Below are 22,096 nucleotides of genomic sequence, written 5' to 3' on the forward strand. Positions count from 1 at the left end.
GTGTGTGTGTGTGTGTGACAGGAGGAGCTAATAAAACTAAGTAAAGCAAGTTTCCAAATAAGCCACCAGGATGTCAATAATCCCGCTGCCACGCTTACTGTGAGAAGATCAATTCATGTGCATGCATATGTTTGGATGCGTAGAAACACACAGACAGTAGATTAACATGTGTGTTTCCACGCGTTCATACACTCATGTAAATAAGCAAACCAACTGAAACAACCTATATTGTGTTTACTTCCCTATGAGCCATGTCAAAGACACATTTTCATCTCTTTATGGTACAACAACAAGGTATTATAATACAACAAGTTGTTTGTTTTTTTAGTTATTCCGATACCGATAACAGTATTGGAAATGCGTCCGATACTGCCCAAAATTCGATATCGGGTATCGGCGAGTACGCCAGTCTATGCACCGATCCGATACCATCATTTATTAACCCAGAAAAAAATCAACTTGTTTAACCGGAAATCAATTCTTCTTCGCCGCTCCAAAACAGTAGCCTTCACTGTGCTGTCGCCCTGGATGTATCATTATCATGGCTGCCACAGGCAAGTACTGTTTTAGAGCAGTGAAGAAGAAATGATTGCAGGTAGTTTGCCACAGCTGTTAAGTAATAATAATAACTTTTTTTTTGTTTCATCAAGCTGGTATTGGATTGGTACCCGATATCGGCCAATACTGCAAGTTCAGGTATCGGAATCGGGAAGGAAAAAATTGTATCGGAACATCTCTAGGTTTTTTTATCTGAAACTATTAACACAAAGAGCTGAAATTATTAGTCGATCAAATGATTAGTCGATCAAGAGAAAATTAATTTGCTATTTAAATTAGAGCTGCAACAATTCAATCAATTAGTTGTCAACTATTAAATTAATCACCAATTTTCGTCGATTTTGATAATCGATTAATCGGGTTGAGTCATTTTTTAAGAAAAGAAAAGTCAAAATTCTCTGATTCCAGCTTCTTAAACATGAATATTTTCTGGTTTCTTTACTCCTCTATGACAGTAAACTGAATATCTTTGAGTTGTGGACAAAACAAGACATTTGAGGACGACATCTTGGGCTTTGGGAAACACTGATCGAAATTTTCTGACATTTTATTGACCGAACAATTAATCGATTAATTGAAAAAACAAATCAGCAGATTAATCAACAATTAAATAATCATTAATTACAGCCCTATTTCAAATAATCGATTAGGTAATGTTTGAAGCAAACATGCCAACATTAACTTGTTCCAGCTTCTCAAATGTCAATATTTGCTGGTTTCTTAGTCTTTTATTTTAAGAATTGGAATCATTAACTGCACCAAAAATGCTCAGCAATTTCTTAGACATATAGTAATACTAAAATGAATATAACAAACTGAAAACAGAAGTGAAAAACTGAAGCAGAATCAAATAAGGTTTAACTGGATTTAACAGGATTGTTTTACAAACACTATCACTGAAAACTCCCCAGAGTTTTGCAAAAACAATTTTTAATAAATAAACAAAAACAATGAACCCTATTAATAGCCTAAACTTCAAACACAAACCCACTGACACAGTTGTTTCTGGAAGTTAACCAGAGGCAGATAAGAAGCAGTCACAGAGAACTGCTGGCAAAAGGGCGAGACAAAGAGTCAGACCTCCTCACTGAGTTTCTGTGGGAGACCAAGCAGTGTGTGTGTGTGTGTCTGTATTTGTAGTTATCCCCCCCACCGCCGCCTCATGTGGCGTGGTTGTCACACTCTGCTCTATGTGTAAGATACCAAAAACATGCACACACACACACACACTTGTCTCAAAGTGCAAATGAGAAAACCACACTGTGTTAAAAACATCATTAACCAGAGCTCCCAGGGTGTGAGGACGACACTCGCACAGTCCTAGTTCTATGTTTAAGTCCCTGTTATTGTCCACTTTGTTGTCTCTCTCACCCTGGTTTTAAATGTAAAGCAGAACTAAGACATATTTTTCTGTGAAAATATATGCGTACACACACACACATCACAAATAAGAGGTGTAAAAAAGTAGAATGCCCAATCCCATCTCAAATAGATGAGGTCTATGAACTAGTGTTGACGTTTTTAAAAAATACATTGGGCCTGATGGAAGAACATTTTCACACTCTTATTTTTTCCGCCAGGTTTGCTCAGGAATTTGTTTCAACTGGGCAAGTTTTAATAGTTCTTTCATGTCAGCTAGTATTGGCCATGTTTCATGCTGCCCGGAAACGAAGACAAGCTTTCGCACGTTATGGGAATATCTGAGTAGACGCCGACAGTGGAAACAGCTGATCATTCACGTGAGTTAAATGTCCGCTACGTCAGAATTCATTCTGCATTATTACACAGCTTTGTTGAATACTCGATTCTGATTGGTCAATCACAGCCATCTACGGTCTGTGCAGTTCTGATGTCGGACTCCGGCGGACCGTTTTTGTGTCAAATTATTGATTTCTTAAGTAAGTAGCCGTGTATTAAGCGGGATAATGAACAGCTAGCCGGTCATTGTTGTGAAATAAACCCTGACAGGGGGATGCGTTTTTTTTACAATTGAGGAATTTTATTGAGTTTCCATACAACTTTTCTAATGCAATACTTCAAGATGCTAGCTATTGTGGAGCATGAAGTCCCGTCCTGTCTTATTTGGGGACCCATTAAAGAGAAAATATTACTACAACTGTCAGCATCTTCATTGCAGTAATGACATAATTTAGTATTCTGTACAGCTTTCATTTCAATGTGTCAGATACATATTTAATCAACATTTAGGTAAATCAAAGGAACAGATTGGACTCAGAATTAGCAACGACCCAATGTTAAAGGGCCGCAGCAAAAAGACACTTGATTGGGACAACCCTAAACAGAATATTAATTTAACTTTTTATTTTATAGTTTATGATTTTAGTGATTCTGGTAACATATTTAAACCCAAAAATGTAGCATATTGCACTGAAATGTGTTTTTTCTTGTATCAGGTCTGGAGCACTCAAGATATCTTGTATCACTTGTAAATCTGTTCATACAAGTATTTATTGCATTAAGCCCGTTATGTAACTTCATCTACATGTATCGCCAGTGGACTAGTATGCATGACACTTACGATTTCCTTATTTAAAATACACAGATTAAACTCAGACTAGTTCTCACAAGGATGGAGGAACACACACACACATACACACACAAGACGGTCATACTGTAATGGATCTCATGCAAATCAAGCCTTTCATTTCCAATTAGCTCAGGTCACGCTTTTATTTATTGGGCTCTAAAAAGCCAGCAAAATACAGGAAACACACGTGCACACACTCTGACACGTTGAGGCAAACGCCAATGAAATCCTCTATAATTACAGCAGACATGTTCCACTTCCTGTTCTGATTGACAGGAGGAAGTTCCGCCTCACTAGACCTCACTAATCAATCCCTGCACGCAATCAGTCCACCTGTCAATCAATGGCTCAACCACAGTGCCAGGTCCGCTTATCAAAGACGGGCAGAGATAAGTGTGTGTGTGTGTGTGTGTGTGTGTGTGTGTGTCCTATACAGTCCAATAAATAAAACACTAACCACTGAGAGCTGTCTGACTGAGTCTGGATTGAAGGATGGGATTTGTGTGTGAGATCAATAAGAAGTGTGTACTCTGTGCATAAGTGTGTGTGTGTGCGTGTGTGTGTCCTGCTGTTTGCACTTGTGCTCATTCTGAGATTCAATTACCTGGAAAGAAGGGAAAGAAAATAGAAAGATTTGGATGGAGAGAAAGAAGTGGAGGCAGACGGAAAGGAAGATGAGGTTTTTTTTTTTTTTACTCTGCAGGGTACCAGAATTCATTGTTAACAAATAGACACACACACACACACACCAACATACTGTATAATTCCAGTCACGGACACCATTTTCAGACAGACAAAAGAATTGTGTAACAGTGAAAAGTTTGTCCTGGCAGATGAAAACCAATCTGAGAATGAGAGAGCAAAGAAACACAAACCAGCTGATGAAAAACAAACAGTGAGCGACAGTGAGTGTGCTAATCTTTGAGCAGAGAGTCCTTGGAGCAAACATCCATCATCACATCACACTGGAGTTATTGTTCTCGAGGGAATATGAGAGAAATCAACAGAAATACAGAGACAAAGAATCCACATTCTCAGCTGAAAATGAAGAAAGGTTTTCACTCTTGAGCTGATGAGAGATGGTTTTTCCAGAGCCGAGAGTTTGGTCTGTTCGATGAAGGGTGAAATGCTGTTAACACAATTAAAACCGATAGATCCACACACCAAATAGCTCCTGTTAGGATTTGACTTCTGTAACGTTCCAAGCACCAGGCTCTTCCTCAGAAGTCTGAGGGGCTATTTGGTGTGCGGATCTATCTGTTTTAATTCTGCTAGATATTCCAGCACCCATCCTATCGGGATGTGTGTCTTTCTTATCATTTTGTAATGCTGTTACCAAACCCATGTCAAAACCAAACTCTAGTAAGCTTGGTCTACATGATACATTTATGTCATCATGAAAATACTGACTAATTGTATTATGGGTCAGATCTAATGTTTGTATATGATTATGTGAAGTCTTTTTATACAGTACATTTGTATTGTGATATGTAAGTCAGTAAACTACGTAACTACGATAACAATCATGGTGGCCAAAAAGAGGATGTTGTAGTCTGCATATGAGTGTAGTGGAGGAAAAATAATACACAAATTCATAAAAGCTGAGATATTCAGGCAATGAGCAAGCAGCTAAAGCTAACACATATAGAAAATGACTCCACTTGGAGCACCGCACGAAACAGAGCTGAAATGATTGGTTGATTAGTGGATTTATCCATCGACAGAAAATGAACTGACAAGAATTTTATGATCAATAAATTGTTTAATTTATCTCTCTTTCAGATTCCAGTTCCTCAAATTCGGGAATTCGCTACTTTTCTCTGTTTTACATAATTGTAAATTGACTATTTGGGGGATTTGGACTGTTGGTGGGACAAAACAAGACAATGAAAGATGACACCCTGAACTTTTATTCACTAATTTGTGTCAGTTATTTGAAAAAAAAGAAGCAAATGCTTAATTCACAATTTTAAAAACTAGAGTTACCACCTCATGGTTGTATGTCTCCGCCAATTAGTCAAGTAGCAGTTTACATCCATGACTGTCCAAAATGTCATCACTTCATTATTTGTATCCATTTAGACATTTGTGTGAAATTGTAATAATTAGCATATGAGTTCTTGAGTTATGGCCAAAAATGTGTTTTGTGAGGTCACAGTGACCTTGACCTTTGACCACCAAAATCTAATCATTTCCTCCTTGAGTCCAGTTGGATGTTCGTGCCAAATTTGAAGAAATTCCCTCCAGGCGTTCCTGAGATATCGCCTTCACAAGAATGGGTCGTACGTACACGTACATACGGACGGACAACCCAAAAACATAATGGCCACGGCTGTTGCCGGCGCGGAGGCATAAAAAAATTGCCGTATTTGATGCTGGATAATGACATGCCACACACTCTGACTCTGAATGGTTTTCATCATATTATTTGTGGTATGGGAAACAAAGCAACAACATCTACTATGCTCCATGTTTGCAGAACTCCCATACTCAACCCTGTGATGCACAGTAGGTGGTGTACAGCATTGTGATGAATATGTGTTATGAAATGGAACCCGCCGTGATGACTCCTTCTCCCAAATGACTGAATAAAGCAAACTTGTGCATGGTTTTAAATATGCTGGAGAAGGATGGGAAACAGCCTAAAGCTAAATGGAGCCCCTAATCACATCCTCATAGACCCTCTGGGCTCTCAGAAGATTGTTTGTGTGAACATTGTGAAAATGCGTATGAACATCTGGGTTCCCTCTTCTTTAACAGTGTGCTGGGTAGGAGTAAACAGTGGCGAGACCAAAGCAGAGGCCTGTGGGGATCCAGAGAGCAGAGCCACATTTTATCTCCACTCTGCTTTTATCTGCTGTATGGGAATAAATAAAGCCGGCATTACTCCCCAATCTCACCCCGCCGGACACGCAAACAACACACCGATTTTTCAGGGTGAAACCGAGCTCGCCTTGCTGAACACAAACACACTCCCAAAGTTAATCAAAAACAAGCAACCGGGGCTCGATGAAGCCATCGATTTTCACAGGAGGCTCAGAGCTAAACAGAGCAGGAGGAGAAACAGAACCAGGAAGAAAGAGGTGAGTGAGTCATCTCACAGAGAGGCGACACACATTCAGAGCATCTCTGAACAGTTGCCAAGGTGACAAGGACACTGAGTTCCTGCAAAGTTTATGTGTGGGCATGTGTATTTGTATGTTTTTATATGCGTGTGTGTGTGTGAGTGTGTGTGTGTGTGTGTGTGTGTGAGTGTGTGTGTGCAGGATCAGGATCTTTGCAGTGAAGGATAACAGAGATCGCTCAACCACATCTTGGACAACAGAGACACAGAGAAAGGAGGGGCCGGTTTGACTGGAACAGCCAATGAGAATACGAAAAACTGACAAGGTGTGTGTCCGTCTGTGTGTGTTTATAGGTCCTTTTCAGTGTATGAGAGATAAGATTCCAGCCACATGTGCAAAATGTCTCTAAAAGATAATGTCCATCAGTCTGTTGGGCCAACGCTTCTGGTTCAGAGTGAACTATATCTATAGCTGTTATGTATTGTCATGAAACTTTGTACAAATAATGATGCGTGTAATCCACAGAGGATGAATCCTAATGATTTTGGTGATCCTCCGACTTTTTCATCTAACTCCAACACTACTACTACTTCTACTACTACTACTACTGCCATCCTCCGAAAACTAATGACTGAATCCCAGTCATCCTTTGAGATTAATGCTAACATAGCATGCCACTGAGCATGCTAAATATTAGCATGATAACTGTATGCTTGTTAACATGTGAAGTTCATTGTTTTAAACATTATCAACAAAGAAATATGCATTATTGTGATAATGACTTCAACCATATTGCCCAGCCCTAATTTCCATCATCTAAATAATATTTGTATTTTTTTCTGTATTCACATCAAATGCAAAGCGATTGTGTGGCGCGATTACATAAAAAGACAATGCAAAGACGCGAATAGACGCTATTTTGCGCCAGGCGATTGACGATTTTCGCGTATTCATGACAACTTAAGTATTGCAACTCAAGCGAGAAATTTGCGTGACGCTGTGTTGCGAAAATCAGTGTTGATATTCCCCTCCTGTTATCACTGACGTTGTTTAATCAGAAACGGAGGAAGAAAATACTCTAGCCGCCGTGCACCCAGAGCTCCACGGTAGTACCTCATATTTGTAGAGAGACCGGATGAAATTTTTATGTGTAGAAATGTATATGTAGACCGTCTATGGCATAAACAATAACGTTGCTGCCGTATTTATGCCTAGATGACGTTATGTTGAGTGTTGATGGAACAGCTGAATAGCCTAGCACTGATCGATCCAAACTCCATTCAGAAAACAAACATTTTAAAAGTTGTGTGCTTGTGGTCTTGCGGACAGACCTGACAAAGCATGAATACAGACTTTTTACAATTCTGCACCATTATCGGCATCCTTTTGATCCGTTTATTGCAATTAAATCACAGCACAATCTGTTTATGTTTGGTTCATACTGCTGTAGTAAACCAGATTAACTCAGCCGACCTGCTAGATACAGTGAATGCAACTCTGTGGAATTCACAGAACACCTCCGGATGATGTTATGTGTCCAGACAGGACAGCGTTTGGTTTTCTGACGTGTCTGGGACATCCGCAACATGTACAAAGCAGCAATGGGTTATTTCGTCCGAGGTTGATGAAACGTTGTTGGTAAGCACATCCTCCTCTCCGGCGCGTCTATCGCGAGTGACATGAATGAACACTGCAGTTAAACATGCCGAGTTTGGTGTGAACACAGTCTCTCGCTGGGGCTTGAGCGAGGTGGTGTACCTTTGTGAGTTTCAAAACATAATCACAGTAATTTGTTTAGTTGTCTGTGTGTGTCTGTGTGTGTGTGTGTGTGTGTGTGTGTGTGTGTGTGTGTGTGTTAATGGATACCATAACTATAATTTATATTCACTTTTGCAAATCTGCCATTATTAGTTGCTGGCCTATTGATTGGGATGTTAGACAAACTAATTATGGTTATGATTGTGGTTTCATCCATGATTTCTTCCTAACACACCCCTTCCGCATTTATTCTCATTTAAATGCATGTCGGCGGTTTTCAAAAAGGCAGAACAAATGGAAGAAGTTTCCCTGTTCTAATTTCCACCTGAAGCGAGTCTCCTTTCTCATCTATGAGAAAAAAATCGACACAGAAGAGACTGAAAATAAAACCTCTTTATGCTGGCTAATTATTTCAGAGAAATTAGTTGCCTGGAGCCTCGGCTGATGTTGTGCTTTGTTTTCCCTCCGTGCATTCCAAATGTGCACTGATCGCATGCAGACACTTAATTTTTCATGGTCTGTCCCTAATTGCCGTCTGCAGTCACTCATGCTGGATCTCACCGCGGGAGGTGACTCTTTGAGTGTGAGTGTGTGTGTGTGTGTGTGTGTGTGTGTGTGTGTGTGTGTGTGTGTGTGTGTGTGTGTGTGTGTGTGTGTGTGTGTGTGTGTGTGTGTGTGTGCGTGCGTGCGTGTGCGTGTGCGTGTGCGTGTGCGTGTGTGTGTTGGCACGTAATTAACTCAATATAGTCAAAAATCAAGTGGAAATCAAATGAACCAGCAAACCTAATTCTGGTGTGTGTGAGAGTGTGTGAGTGTGTTTCTGTGGATGATTGTCATTGGCAGGCAGGAGGTAATTAGCCGAATATAGTCCGAACGAAAAGAGAAAAAAAAAAAAAAAAGGAGAAAATGAACAACCCATCTGACTTCTTCCCATTAGCTGCAAAGTAGTGGAACATCTGCAGGGCTGGAAATGGAGTCAGGTTAATATTTCCGTACACACACAGGGAAAAAAACACTTAGGGGTATCCATCCAAAGCTCTACTTTTCCATGCTTGGCTGGAAAGCTAAAAGCCCTTTGCTGCTAATAAGGTAGGAGGTGAAACCCAAAGTGTGGAGAAAAAAAAAGAGAAGATGGAGAAAAAGAAGGTAAGGGAGCAGTTAGTACACGAGGCCAGAAAGAACAAGTGAGCGGTGGAGAAAACGAACAAATATGCAAAGAAGGAGATTTAGGAGACTTAATGAAGATATGCTGGCAGATATGCAGAGGAGGCTGCCGGTAATTACAGGTTCAGCAGAAGCTGACCGGTGACTCGGGGGGCCCCCGCATTGTTGAATACACTCCCCACGTTTTCACCCAATTAAAGTCTGTCACCGCGAGGAGAAATTGTAAAGGTTGCGGCGATGACAAACGAGGAGAGCGGAGCAGCGGATAGAGCCCAGGGGCCGCACAGTTAACAGCACATGAGCTTAATTCTCTGAAATGGGAGTGTTTGTTATGAAATCAATTCCCCCCCGAAACTCCTGCTGTGGTGTATAAAGAGCTTTTATTATGTGAGACCAGTTACATGCTTCCATTATTTATTAGCCTATTTCCATCTTGTAATTAAGGAGCACATTAGGGGTAAGATCATAAAAAAGAAAATAGGACTTAATAGCTGATGCACTGACAAAAGTTTCAAAGTGAAAGTAATTTGCCGTAAAGGGCTCCAGAAGACCTTTTTATAATGGTGTCTGGTCACAGTGACTTTTTCAAAATGTAGTCAAGTTATTTTTCTCTCTGCCCTTTCATTCCTCACCACAGTGACTTAAATCATGAACTATCTGATTGAATAGTCAGTTTAAAAAAATTACAAATCCGACCAGACATCTGATTCCAGCACTGAGCGCTTGACATTTTTCTATGTCACCAGGTGGCAACATCCAGGTCTGAAGAGTGAAGCTAATGCTGAAGTGCCTTAAACTTGCATTGTTTTGACTCCTCTGGTTGCAAAAAGAAGTCTGATTGTATAGAAGTCTATGAGAAAAAGAGCATACTTCTCACTTGATTTATTACCTCAGTAAACATTGTGAACATGAGTTTATGGTCTCAATCGCTAGCTTCAAGTCTTCTTCAATGCAGGGTATGCTTTAAGGCGTGGCTACCTTGTGATTGACAGGTCGCTAATACAGCATTATCCGGTCTGGGAGTTGTCCGTGTTTTCGTCGTAGAACTTTAACCCTTTCACAGAGTGTTTTCAGTTCATGAAAGTTAATTGTAGCAGTATGGTCGACTGAAACTGTCTCATTCAGCGTTCGGTTGTACTTAGCGCCACCTCTTCGTGTCACTTCTGGTTGCAAAAAAACAACATGGGGACGAACTTGAGGCTTCAAAACGGCAGTCCACAAACCAACGGGTGACATCACGGTGACTACGTCCACTTCTCATAAACAGTCTTTGGATGTAACTGACAAATTTTGATCCATAACAAAAAAAAGTATTGAGGTTCACTATGCAGCCTCACACTCATGGCAAAAAACTACCTCGCCAGATGTAGTTTGCATTACAGGAAATACCGAATTTATGTCTTGAAATTACATTTGAAAAAGTAGGGGTCGTTTTCAGACATTTACATATTCATAACAGTTCTCTGTGAATAGAGCAAGCTCAGGTCCCTGAGCCTGACAGATAAAGAGAGAAAATAACTTGAAGACATTTTTGGACAAGCCACACAAATGTGGCATTTACGTTCTGCTTTATTGGAAGTAGTTCATGGTTCAGTTTTACGAGAGAAAAGGCTTCAAACTTTCCGAGCAGGACTAGTCTGACTCAGAAAAGTCTCAAAAAACAGCTGTTGGAAAAGGTGTTATTCTGTAATTAGGGTCATCTTATATTCAGGTAATTACAGTATTTTAATGTTGCAGCAGGCAAAAAGCATACAAATAAAGGGTGTTGGTGTTTGTTAAAGTGACATGGGAGAATTAAGAGAAAATAATCCCGAGACTTGTGTAAACTTCTGAATAGTTTAAGATATGCAGGAGAAGAAAATTTAAATTATGTTTGTGCGGCATTTATCAGTGAAGTTAACTTTTCCTTCCTCTGACAGCAGGTACACGAGACCCGACAGAGCAGCTCACTTCACCTCCATCTCAAATTTCATCCATCTCCCTCCACCCCTCTCTCACCTCCTCTACCCCCTGTGTGAGTTTTGTTATTACGCCCTGGCTTGATTTATTTATTCTGTCCATCACGGCCTTGCTCTTTTCCCCTCCATCCCTCCTCCTGCATAATATTTTCCATCTCATCACGGGATGCACCGCTGGACTTGTCGAATCTCTTGTCTGCCGAGGTGTGAGATGTATGATGGGAAGTCAGAGCCGTAATCCTCCCGGCTTCCTCTCTGCCCTTCACGTTTGACAAACAAAACCCTGCTCACATTCAGGAGCAGGCACATTTCACTTTTTTTGCCATCAACAGTATCATCGCTACCTCATTGTTAAGCCTAACAAACAACTGGAACTTCGCCTAAAACTTTTTTAAATTTCACACAGTCCCTGATACAGTTTCAGTGTGTCAATTAATTATTTCTGCAGTAAAATAGCAGTGGCTGTGGTCGGCACTCTTGTAAACGTTGATGTATCCTTTTGGGCATTTTGTATCACAGACACTTTGGATAATTATGGAGATCCTCCAGGAAGCATTATGGGCCCTATTCTATTTTCTATAAACCCGTTCCCTTATGATTCATCGCAATGTCAACTGCCACCCTTATGCTGATGACACACAAGTGTATATCTCTGTTTCTCTAGACAACTCCAGTTCTTTGATAGCCAAAATTACAAATTCCTCTCTATCTGAACTGAAGTCATTGCTACATAATGTGCACTCTGTCTTCTGGCTGTTGATGTTTTTGGGGTATTTCACAATCTTGATGTGTTTGCCTCATTTTTTAGTTGAAGATATGCCTTATTTATTTCTATGGTTTTGGAAAACTCTTGGGTTGTTTTAAGGTACCATTTAGGTTGTTTATATAATGAAGTCATATTATATGATTGTATTAGCATTGTATTCATGATTTAATATGATTTTTTTGCGGCATATCTTGTGTTATTTGTCTTATGTTGCTTATCTATAACACCAAAAAGATTTTTTTTTAATCTCAATAAGCTTTCATGGTAAAATAAAGATTAAAATAAAAGAAAACATTACAAACTGATTGTACTTTCTTTTTCAAAATAAGTTAAGAACTTGAAGCTTAAACAAACATAAATATTAGGGCTGTCAATCGATTTAAATATTTAATCGCGTTTAATCGCATGATTGTCTATAGTTAATCACTATTAATTGCAAATTAACCACACATTATTTATCCATCCAAAGATAAGATAAAGACGTTAAAGAAATTAGTGACGTTAAAACGAATTTGTGTTGACGCATTATTATTGCGTTAACTTTGATAGCCCTAACAAATATACAAAAATGCTGCAACAACATGATTATAAGTTGAGAACCTAAAAGATAACATTAATCAATGATCCAGCCCTGTTATGATACTGTAACGGGAGTGTGATATTCCCTGACTTCTCAAGAGAAGTCATTAAATTGCCCTGACTAGAACACACCACTAAAAAGTCACAGTGGTCCAGACCTTTCACAACTCGTGGGAAATTCTGTTGAATTTTCTAAGACAGCCACCGTCTGAAGTGGAGTTGTTCATTACCAAAAGCACCGTCTCCGCTGCGTCTCCTTTCTTCTGGGGAGTTCAAACAAGGACACTGCAGTCGTGTGGAGCCCAGCTGAGCAGACTCGTCTCTCACCTGGGTTACACCACTTACTGTTCGCCTGCCAGCTCGACTCCACTGCGCTGTGCTTTCTTCCACCAACACATGGAGTGACTTTTCTTAAGCTTAAGCCTCTCCTTCTCAACTTAAAGAGGATCAAGAGATGAAAGCAGAGATACAGGACGGAGAAAGAGTGAAGAGAAGACAGAGAGAAGATGATAGAGTCAGAATGGGAATGAGGAAAATGGCAGCAACAATACAGAGACTGAAAGAAATTGAGATAAAGACGACGGCAAAAGAGAACATGAAAAGGAAAGAAAGCTTAGCTGCAGCATATGCTAATATCAGCTAATTTTAAATCTTAATGTTTAAACTAAGGGGATTATGCATGGAATGTCTCATCCATATGGGAGAAACGCTTCTGTTTTATAGATTAATGCATTCAACAGACTAACTCAATCTGAGGATGAAGGACATGAGGAAGCTTATCTATATGTTCATATACTATATATGTGTGCATGCTGTACTAGAAAATCAGGCTCATCAGTGGTTCTTATATTCTCCCAGAACAGCTTTTTTGCTTCACTTATTTAAAGGGTTGGTTGGTTCCACAGAACATGATGTCAGTGGCTTTTTTAGGGAATTTTATTTGTTCAAAATGTACCTTAAAGGGAGATTTGTCAAGTATTTAATACTCTTATCAACATGGGAGTGGGCAAATATGTTTGCTTCATGCAAATGTATGTATATATTTATTATTGGAAATCAATTAACAACACAAAACAATGACAAATATTGTCCAGAAACCCTCACAGGTACTGCACTTAGCATAAAAAATAAGCTCAAATCATAACATGGCAAACTGCAGCCCAACAGGCAACAACAGCTGTCAGTGTGTCAGTGTGCTGACTTGACTATGACTTACCGCAAACTGCATGTGATTATCATAAAGTGGGCATGTCTGTAAAGGGGAGACTCGTGGGTACCCATATAAACCCATTTTCATTCACATATCTTGAGGTCAGAGGTCAAGGGACCCCTTTGAAAATGACCATACCAGTTTTTCCTCGCCAAAATTTAGCGTAAGTTCGGAGCGTTATTTATCCTCATTCATGTCAAGCTAATATGACAAGGTTGGTACTGATGGATTCTTTCCGTTTTCTAGTTTCATATGATGCCAGTATTTTCACTTTAGATTTAAAGATGAGCTGCCTGCTAAAATCTACAAATTATTATTAGTTAACTTGATTAGATAATTGATGCCGTTAAAACAAATTTGCATCATGGCATTATTATCGCGTTAACTTTGACAACCCTAGTAGAAAGTAGTTCCAATGAAACTGTCCACAGCAAACTCTGTAGATTATTATTGAGAAATCATTTATAGAAAGTCACATTTCTGTTGACTTTTTCAAATATACATTTTAAGTATTCTGAGCAACACAAGCTACATCCCATCTGCCTCTACTATACTGGTATGGAGGGAGACAATCTCATACGTAGGTATCTCATAACAAGGACAAACAGAGCCAAAACTATCTACATGGATAGACACCAACAAGAGGCAAATGCATTTGGGTGAACGGACCCTTTATCAAAAACTGCAGAATATCCTGTTAAGAAGCTGTAAAATAGAGGACTGATTTCTCCTTCATGAACCTTTCCCACAATATAATATTTATCCTTATCTACTTAAGAAAGTCATAATTTATCATATACAGTATATCTAAAGAACCTGATGTCCACATGTCCATGTGTGTATATCTATATCTATACAGTGTACTGTATGTGTTTGCATTGAAAGGAGATGGCCATATGTGTCCTGCTGTTTGTCAGCAGGTGAAGTAAAAATAGTACAGGAACACAGTTTCCTCCTTCAGCTATGAATCATGCTCATGACAAGGACAACTGACAGCCTGCGGCAAGATGAAGACGTGTGTGTCTATGTCTGTGTGCGTGTGTGTGTGAGAGAGTCAAGTGAATGTGAAAATAAGCAGGACAGACATCATGTAGGGTAGATATGGAAGGAGGAGATAAGCTGCTCAAAACACACAAGCACACACCCTGTGCTCTCTCTGTTCACCATCTCCTCTGAGAGAGTCCAACCTTGAGCATGAGTCATCACCACAGTGGCTGCCCTTAAAGCACTTCTACACTGCTGTTCCTTTCACAAGGAAACAATCCTGCCGTCAGAGAGAAACACATAAGAGTGTTTACCGGTTTCATTTGGCGCGTTTGCTCCAGTATGAACAATAGTACCGAACTGTATTAGCATTGCAGCTACTGAAGGGGGAACGACTTCAGATGACTTGTTTTTTTAAACTTAAAGGTACAGTGTGTAGGGTTGCAGATTGCAACCAACTGAGTACCCCTCCTCTCATTCCTCCTTTTCCAAGACTGCGGTAACGCGAGGCACCGAGTGCAAAACCATGGTAACACCATTCACCTCACTCAGAGGCCATCATTACCATAATAACACTGCTTTAGTAGCAACGGAAGTCAGATGGCTGGCGGTACCACGGTTTTGCACTCTGTGGCTCACGTTACCGCAGTTTCACAAGTTTGTCGGAGAACTACGGTGGCCTTCAGGTAACGTAAAAACACAAAAGGCTCTCTCTACAGTCGGTTTTTGGTTGGGCTACTGTGGAAAAATGGTGGAGCAACATGGCAGACTCTGTGAAGAGGACCCGCCCCCTATGTAGATATGAAGGGCTCACGCTAAGCTAACGGAAACACGGTTCTCTTAGTTTCAGGGTATTTTCAATTGAATTGTTGCACACATTTTATGTGAATTAGTACCTGTTTCCATCTACAACCTTTATGTTAAGATATTTTTGAGCATATGACAATATGTTAGCCACTAGCATGGCTGTAGACACTTAATCTTGTTGAATGATAACAGTATCTTTTGTGGAGGAATTCCCACTAAAAACTGAATTAGTCTACATGATGCGTAATCCCATTCATTCATTCCAGTATCTCTGGGGGTATTGCTAATAGTGTCTTTTTTGATACTACATGTACCACTGGAGGTCACATCAAAGTGTAGACCTTTCAAACGTTCTGCCTTTAAAGATAATCATGGTGTACAAACTTAACAACAGGATGACAACATTAAGGGTCCTAGTGCTGCAAAAACCTCAAAATCCTGTGAAAACACACAAACAGACCAAAACAAAAATAGATCTCCAGCAACTATTTGTGCTAAATAAGCAAATAAAGCCTAGAATAAAAGTCAAATTTAGCTGAAGTATAAGTGTTTTACTGGGAGGGTTGGGTCCTCAGTGAAATCTAGATTTAGGCTTTATAAAACAACATATACCACATGTTTTTCTCTGTTTCCTTGCCATTATTGGCCACTTTCTTTATACTTATTCTCCTCTACACACTCAGTTTGACTTTATCAGCATCACTTTATCTCCTGTCAACAGCAAACAACAACAACTGGACTAGGACTGGCTCGGCTCAATTTTGTGTCCGATTAGTTCTGATCCCAGGTCACAGGTGTATTCAGTGTTGCATCTCAGTCTGATATCGAAGGCCGACGAGCCGTTAAACCTGCCGTCTCCGTCATCGTCTCCGTCAGTCACGGCGGAGGAGACTCGGTGAGAGCGCAGTAATTATTCAACATGTTCTTATGTATATTTAAGAGGCAGCTGCGTCAGCCTGTTCCCCACGCAGCCCCAACACACCATGATGGACAATGAGGTCACCGAGGCTGAGGCCTGACGTCTGCAGACAGCAGGTGTACTTCACAAAGAACTGGCTGCACTGCACCCTGTATGTCTGAACATTGCTCAGTTTGTTCCAGGCTTTGTTTATCTCTTTTTTTTTGCATTAATGAACATCTTGCAGAGAACAGTTTGTCTCATGTTTCTGAGATGAAAGAAGTGTACCAGTTATAACGTATCCATACAACACATACACTTGTCCAAAAGCAACAAAAAGTTGAAAATATCCAACTCTGCCTTGGTGTGGTAATGTATGTTCCACATTTAAGAATAAACAGAAAAAAAAAATAAATAAACAAGAATATCTCCAAGAAGTGCAAAGATATAATTTGCCTTATGCAGGACAAATAAAGTACATAAAGTACATCGCAAATGAGAATCCAGTTTATGCAATTTCACATACATATGCTGCATTATTTATTCGAGGAAGAAACAAGTAAAAAAAAAAGTGTGATGAATAATTAAATAAATACAAAAAACATTAATGAATGTATTATTATCTCAATTTGTCCTGTGTGATCAGATTTCATGATTCACATTGATCTTCTCATCAAGAAAAGAAAGTGAAAAGCGATATTTCACAAAATACTTTACCATTTCTTTAAAGGAGGTAAATACGGAATTGCTAAATACGACATTTCTATTGCCTATCAACTGCTCTCAACATGGCAACGGTGTGCCGGCGACCCGCAGCAACCGGTGGTAACAACGCTAACAGTGCAAACAATGCCGTTAGTAAAAAAGGAGAAGCTCAGATTTTAAACACACACAGAGGGAGAGTGACTTCATTCTCTGCTCAGGTAGACATTACTCCTTTATATCTTTACATAGGAAATAGTTGTTTGATGCTATAGGAATGCTCTGAATATCGTATAGAGCAGTGGCTCCCGACCTGGGGTACAGGCCCCCCCTCCTTGGGGGGCGCCAAAGATCACATGGGGTGCGCCAGTATTTGTCTGCTCTGACGTTGTCAAAATTAGATCTGCACTTCTATAACTAAAATCATACTTACTGGATAATTTATACAAAAATCTGTATATAAAACTATTTAAAAAGATATTTTTTTGTGCACAGTTGCAGAAAAGGTGAGGCTACACTAATATTATTAGTATTATACTATTTGTAGATTCTAGTGGTGGCTGTGATTCAAACATTTCCAATAACTTCAGAGCGTTGTAAAGTCCAAAAGTAAACATTTGTTGAACAAAATAGATAGAAAGAAAGAAAGATAGATAGATAGATAGTAATCATTTCCAATAATCAAAAACATGTTTTTATTTAATGGAATATTCTGCTTTAATATATATCTGTTGGCGTTTAGCTGACGAGTTATATTCATTGATGAAAGTTTATTTAATAAAAAACGATTTAACACACTGAATCATCTTATTCAAATTGAGGGTTTTGTTCAATGATTTGAAAATTTTGGATGATGACATCAGAAACTATGGGGGGTGGGGGAGGGTCTCAGCTTTTCTTAGATACAAGTGGGGGAGCTTCAAGAACACGGTTTAAAGCAACTGGTGCTCCCTCTCAGTCTCAGGACAGAAAGTTTACTGTCTGACAGTCAATGACAGAGGGTCAACAGATAAACAAGGCGAGAACGTTTTTTTATTCACCTGAATGTGGTTGTGATCTCCTTGTTTCCCCGCAAGTGTGAGTGCCTCCCTCCCTGCAGAGTCTCACTGTGTTTAATGATGTGCCTGAGCGCGGGCTGCAACAATACAAGCAGCACTCCACTTTCATCTTCAGCCCTGTATTCCCCTTCCAGCAGAGTCTTTCATTTCTTTTTCCCGTACAAAACAAATGCTAATAATATGCTAATCTGATTGTGTGTGTTATTGCAAAGTTTCACCTCTTCAGTGAATGAAGCTGCTCCGTCAGAGAAAGAGACGTGAGCTCTCAAAGACACTCTGGACAAAAAGGATCATTTTTGTATGTGTCTATATTGAGTGTGTGTCCATATACTGTACAGGTGCTGCCGACCATTCAGGGCAACACACACACCACTAAACCACCTGGTACTTGCAGGGGTTACCAGGCAACGCTTGGTTGTAAGTCTGCAAACACACGTGCCCTTAAAGTGTGTCGGAGAGAGGAAACAGGAGCGAGCAGACCTTGGTCCATTAGTCAAGAGGTAAACACCATCTGGACGTCCACGAATGTTTTCCCCAACACGCACACACTCCATGAGCTCCATTCATTTCGCTTAATAACACACACACACTGGGCTACATTAACAACATAGGTGCTAACAACTCAAACACACAGAGAGAGAGAGACCCTGAGGGAGGACGTGTTCTGACCATTAACATCCTGGGTGGCAACACAAACGTTTTAATCCACAACACAGAGGGGAAATAAATTCTTAACACTAATCCTCTTCCAGGAGCCGCATTAAAGAGATTTTATAAGTGACATCATTTCAACTAGGGCCGGGTAATATATCAGTATTTACTGTTTAGCTACATGTAAGTACTGTTTATTCGGTCTGTAATATTGGAAGAAATCTGGCGATACGATGTCGTATCATATTCTGATACACTGGTTACGATTCAATATACTGCGATACTGTAAGCAAGGATATATATTATGATTTTTTAACTCTAATTTTAGGAAAACTGTCATAGTGTAAAGAACACACCACCGTATACATAAATTCAGAGTAAAAAAGTTTACTTTTTTATGCAATCAGAACGGTGGGATCTGCATTTGCATTTATCACAGTCTCTGTAACCTCCAACATCAGAGCACTACTTTGAGATGGAGCGCGAGCGTGCATGCAAAACAGCGCCCTTCGGTCTGCATGTGTGCCACATTGACGGTTGAGGATCGGAAAAAATTTCACTTTGGGGGCATTACGTGACCAGGCATTAGCAATCCACTTGACGAGGGCGGCTTCAGCCACAGGTGCTTTCCCCGTGGGCATTCGTTTTTTATTAAGAAAAAATGACTTTCCTTTTCTCGTCATGATATCAATGTGCACGCAGCATCAGCCTCAGGTATCCAGCCGGAAAGAAGACGGTCAGCGAGGCAAAGTATCAAGGGAGTAAAGTCAAAAACAAAACAAAAATTCAATTAACACTAATCTTACGTCATTTTAAAATGTTTTTCCTCCACTCTAAGCAGACTACTTAATTGCTATGAGCAAATTATTTAAACAGCATTTGTATAGGAATGATTTTGTCCCAAGCTTTTTGATCACTGTAAGCGGTTTTTCACTATATATATGTTTTTATGATTCTTACATGTCTTCCTTTATTTTGAAGGAAGCATTTTCAACAAAAACTGAACATCATGAGCTTAGTAAAGTGAGAATTTATGGCACAGCTGTTGCATTGGATTGCATTAGATTGTACAGGTGTGCCTAATACGTGTATATGTAGATCTGACAAAGGTAAGGCTGACCCAAATGCTTCGAAGCTTTGACAGTTGCCATGGTAATCAACCTCCAAATCAGTACTCAAATGTTGTTTTTTTTATATATAGAAGTATGTAATAATAATGTATAAATCCCCGAAAAACCCATGAAATAAGGAATCATCCCACAACATTATATATTATTCATATTCAATATCAATTATTCCGAGTTATTCTCAGAGGGATATCGCAGTTTGTTATGTGTAAAAGAGCTTCAAATACCTTCAAATATTTTTCACCAAAGCTTGGAAGCCTAAAAAATGGTATTCGGGACAGCCCTAGAAAAAATAATTGTTTTTCTCCATACCGTCTAATCAATACTAACAACATGTAATAATCACCACAAAGCAAGCAGCCTGGAAAGAAGTGAACTTTCTTTGTAAAAAGCATGACAAATAGAGTAAAATTAGGTTTCTAAAAATGCTACAGCAAAATAATGAGGCAAAACAGATCCTATAGAAATCACCCGCTACAAATATAATACTGTATTTCATAAAATAGGACACAGACGGTAAGAAGAAAAGCAGAAGAGAGGAAAAGAGATGAGCCAGAGGGACTCAGGTGTTCTTCCTAAACCCTAATGTAAGTCAATTCAAACCATGAGATGGAGCTTTAAGCCTGGTAATATGAAAACTCTGACAGCCGTGACCCTGAGGAACAACACTGGACTGAATCACGATGTGCATGAACTGCTGTTTACTAAGAAACTGAGGGAGAGTGGATGGATCAGGGACAGAGAGAAACAGTATACAGCAGAGAGGAGAGAGGCTGGCAAGAAAACAGGAAAAAGTAATAAACTCGCCCTTGAGAAATATAATAAACCTGTGATTGTTTGCTCAACTAGAATAACTCGGCAGATGACATTTTCCGTTTTAAATCTATGCGACCGTTTTCTGCTGGCTGCGTCAACCGATCGAGTCACAAAGAGGTCATTCCAACGAGCCAAAATAAACGACAAATACCTTTCATTCTATCTTAATGGATTTCTGTCCAACATATTCTCACCACAGATGGTGTTCCTTTAAACCAGCCCGACCACAGAGACTATGAAAAACATGTATTTACAGACGTTATGTCCCGAGTCTGTTGACATCTGCTTAACATGTAACTCATCTTCAGAGTTGATGAGCTGTTCATGCAGGAAGAAGACACAAACACACCCACAGTAAACACGAGGAACACTCGAGATGTTCGACACGAGAGTGTGAATGTATGTGAGAGAAATGATAACGGTGATCAAGTCACAAGTTGACCTTATCATACATACACAGTACACACAGTCAACGAAGCATACAACAGTTACTGTATGAGACAAAGCTACTGGTGATGTTCTACACATTAATCACTGACGCCATCTGCTGGTGGCTTTCCACTGCAGTTTGGGTTTAAACAGGTTCTCGAGGAGTATTGTTTTACTTCTCATCCTAACCTGATCCTCTATATATCATTCTCAAGGCCATTTCAAGTTATATTTATTGCCATATAGTGTATTATTATTTTTGTAATTTATTCTTTTATGTAGTAATACGATGCACAGTCTCTGTGTGACTGCACTTTCTATTGCAATTTAACAAACAAAATTAGAAACTTAATGCTAGAATATGTTAATGTATGTTCCGTTTGTTTTGTTCCATGTATAGCACAGACGGAATGCAATTTCATTCCCCTATAAACAAAGTATTGTATATGATATGTCTATGTATATTAATCTCAATCAGGCCACAGTAGGTGAAGTTCAGACTGGGCTCTTATGTAGCCTAGCCGTGTTCCCTCTGTTTCATCAAATTGGGTTTTGCTGAAGTTTTCACCCTTTTATTTACAGGCTTATAGCGTACTTTATTTTACTCATATTTTGGTATTTTCAGGATACCTTAGGCTACTCAGAATTGCCTTCAATTGGCATGCAAGTCGTACTGTACGACATGTTCCAGGACAGTTTAAAAATAAATAAATGATCTGTAAATGATCAGCCATTAATAACATTTGTTGGTGGGGAGAAAATACTACATGACTACTTCGATAAACTAAGTAATTCAGAGAGTAAATATCAGCCTCTCAAGTGTGAGGATTGGCATGGTTTCCTCCCTTCGTGTCACTGAAAACCTTTTTGCATTTTTTAAATGTTAATTAGCAATTAAAAGAGATGCCATTGTGACAAATATCTGACATGTTTTTTTTATATTTGATTTTCATTAGTTGCAACTCCAACAAACATTTACAGATATCTTAAATACAAATCTACTCTGTAAATACCTATT

The 22,096-nt window shown here is 39.4% G+C and overlaps 1 protein-coding gene across 8 annotated transcripts in view; it reads right to left on the minus strand.

The window, feature by feature from the left end:
* mast2 (microtubule associated serine/threonine kinase 2) overlaps positions 1-22,096 on the minus strand; it is a 212,974-nt gene that overhangs the window by 142,421 nt on the left and 48,457 nt on the right. The gene's annotated exons all lie outside the window — the stretch shown is intronic.

Source organism: Sebastes umbrosus, chromosome 5 (assembly GCF_015220745.1).
Source record: "Sebastes umbrosus isolate fSebUmb1 chromosome 5, fSebUmb1.pri, whole genome shotgun sequence".
Taxonomy (NCBI): domain Eukaryota; kingdom Metazoa; phylum Chordata; class Actinopteri; order Perciformes; family Sebastidae; genus Sebastes; species Sebastes umbrosus.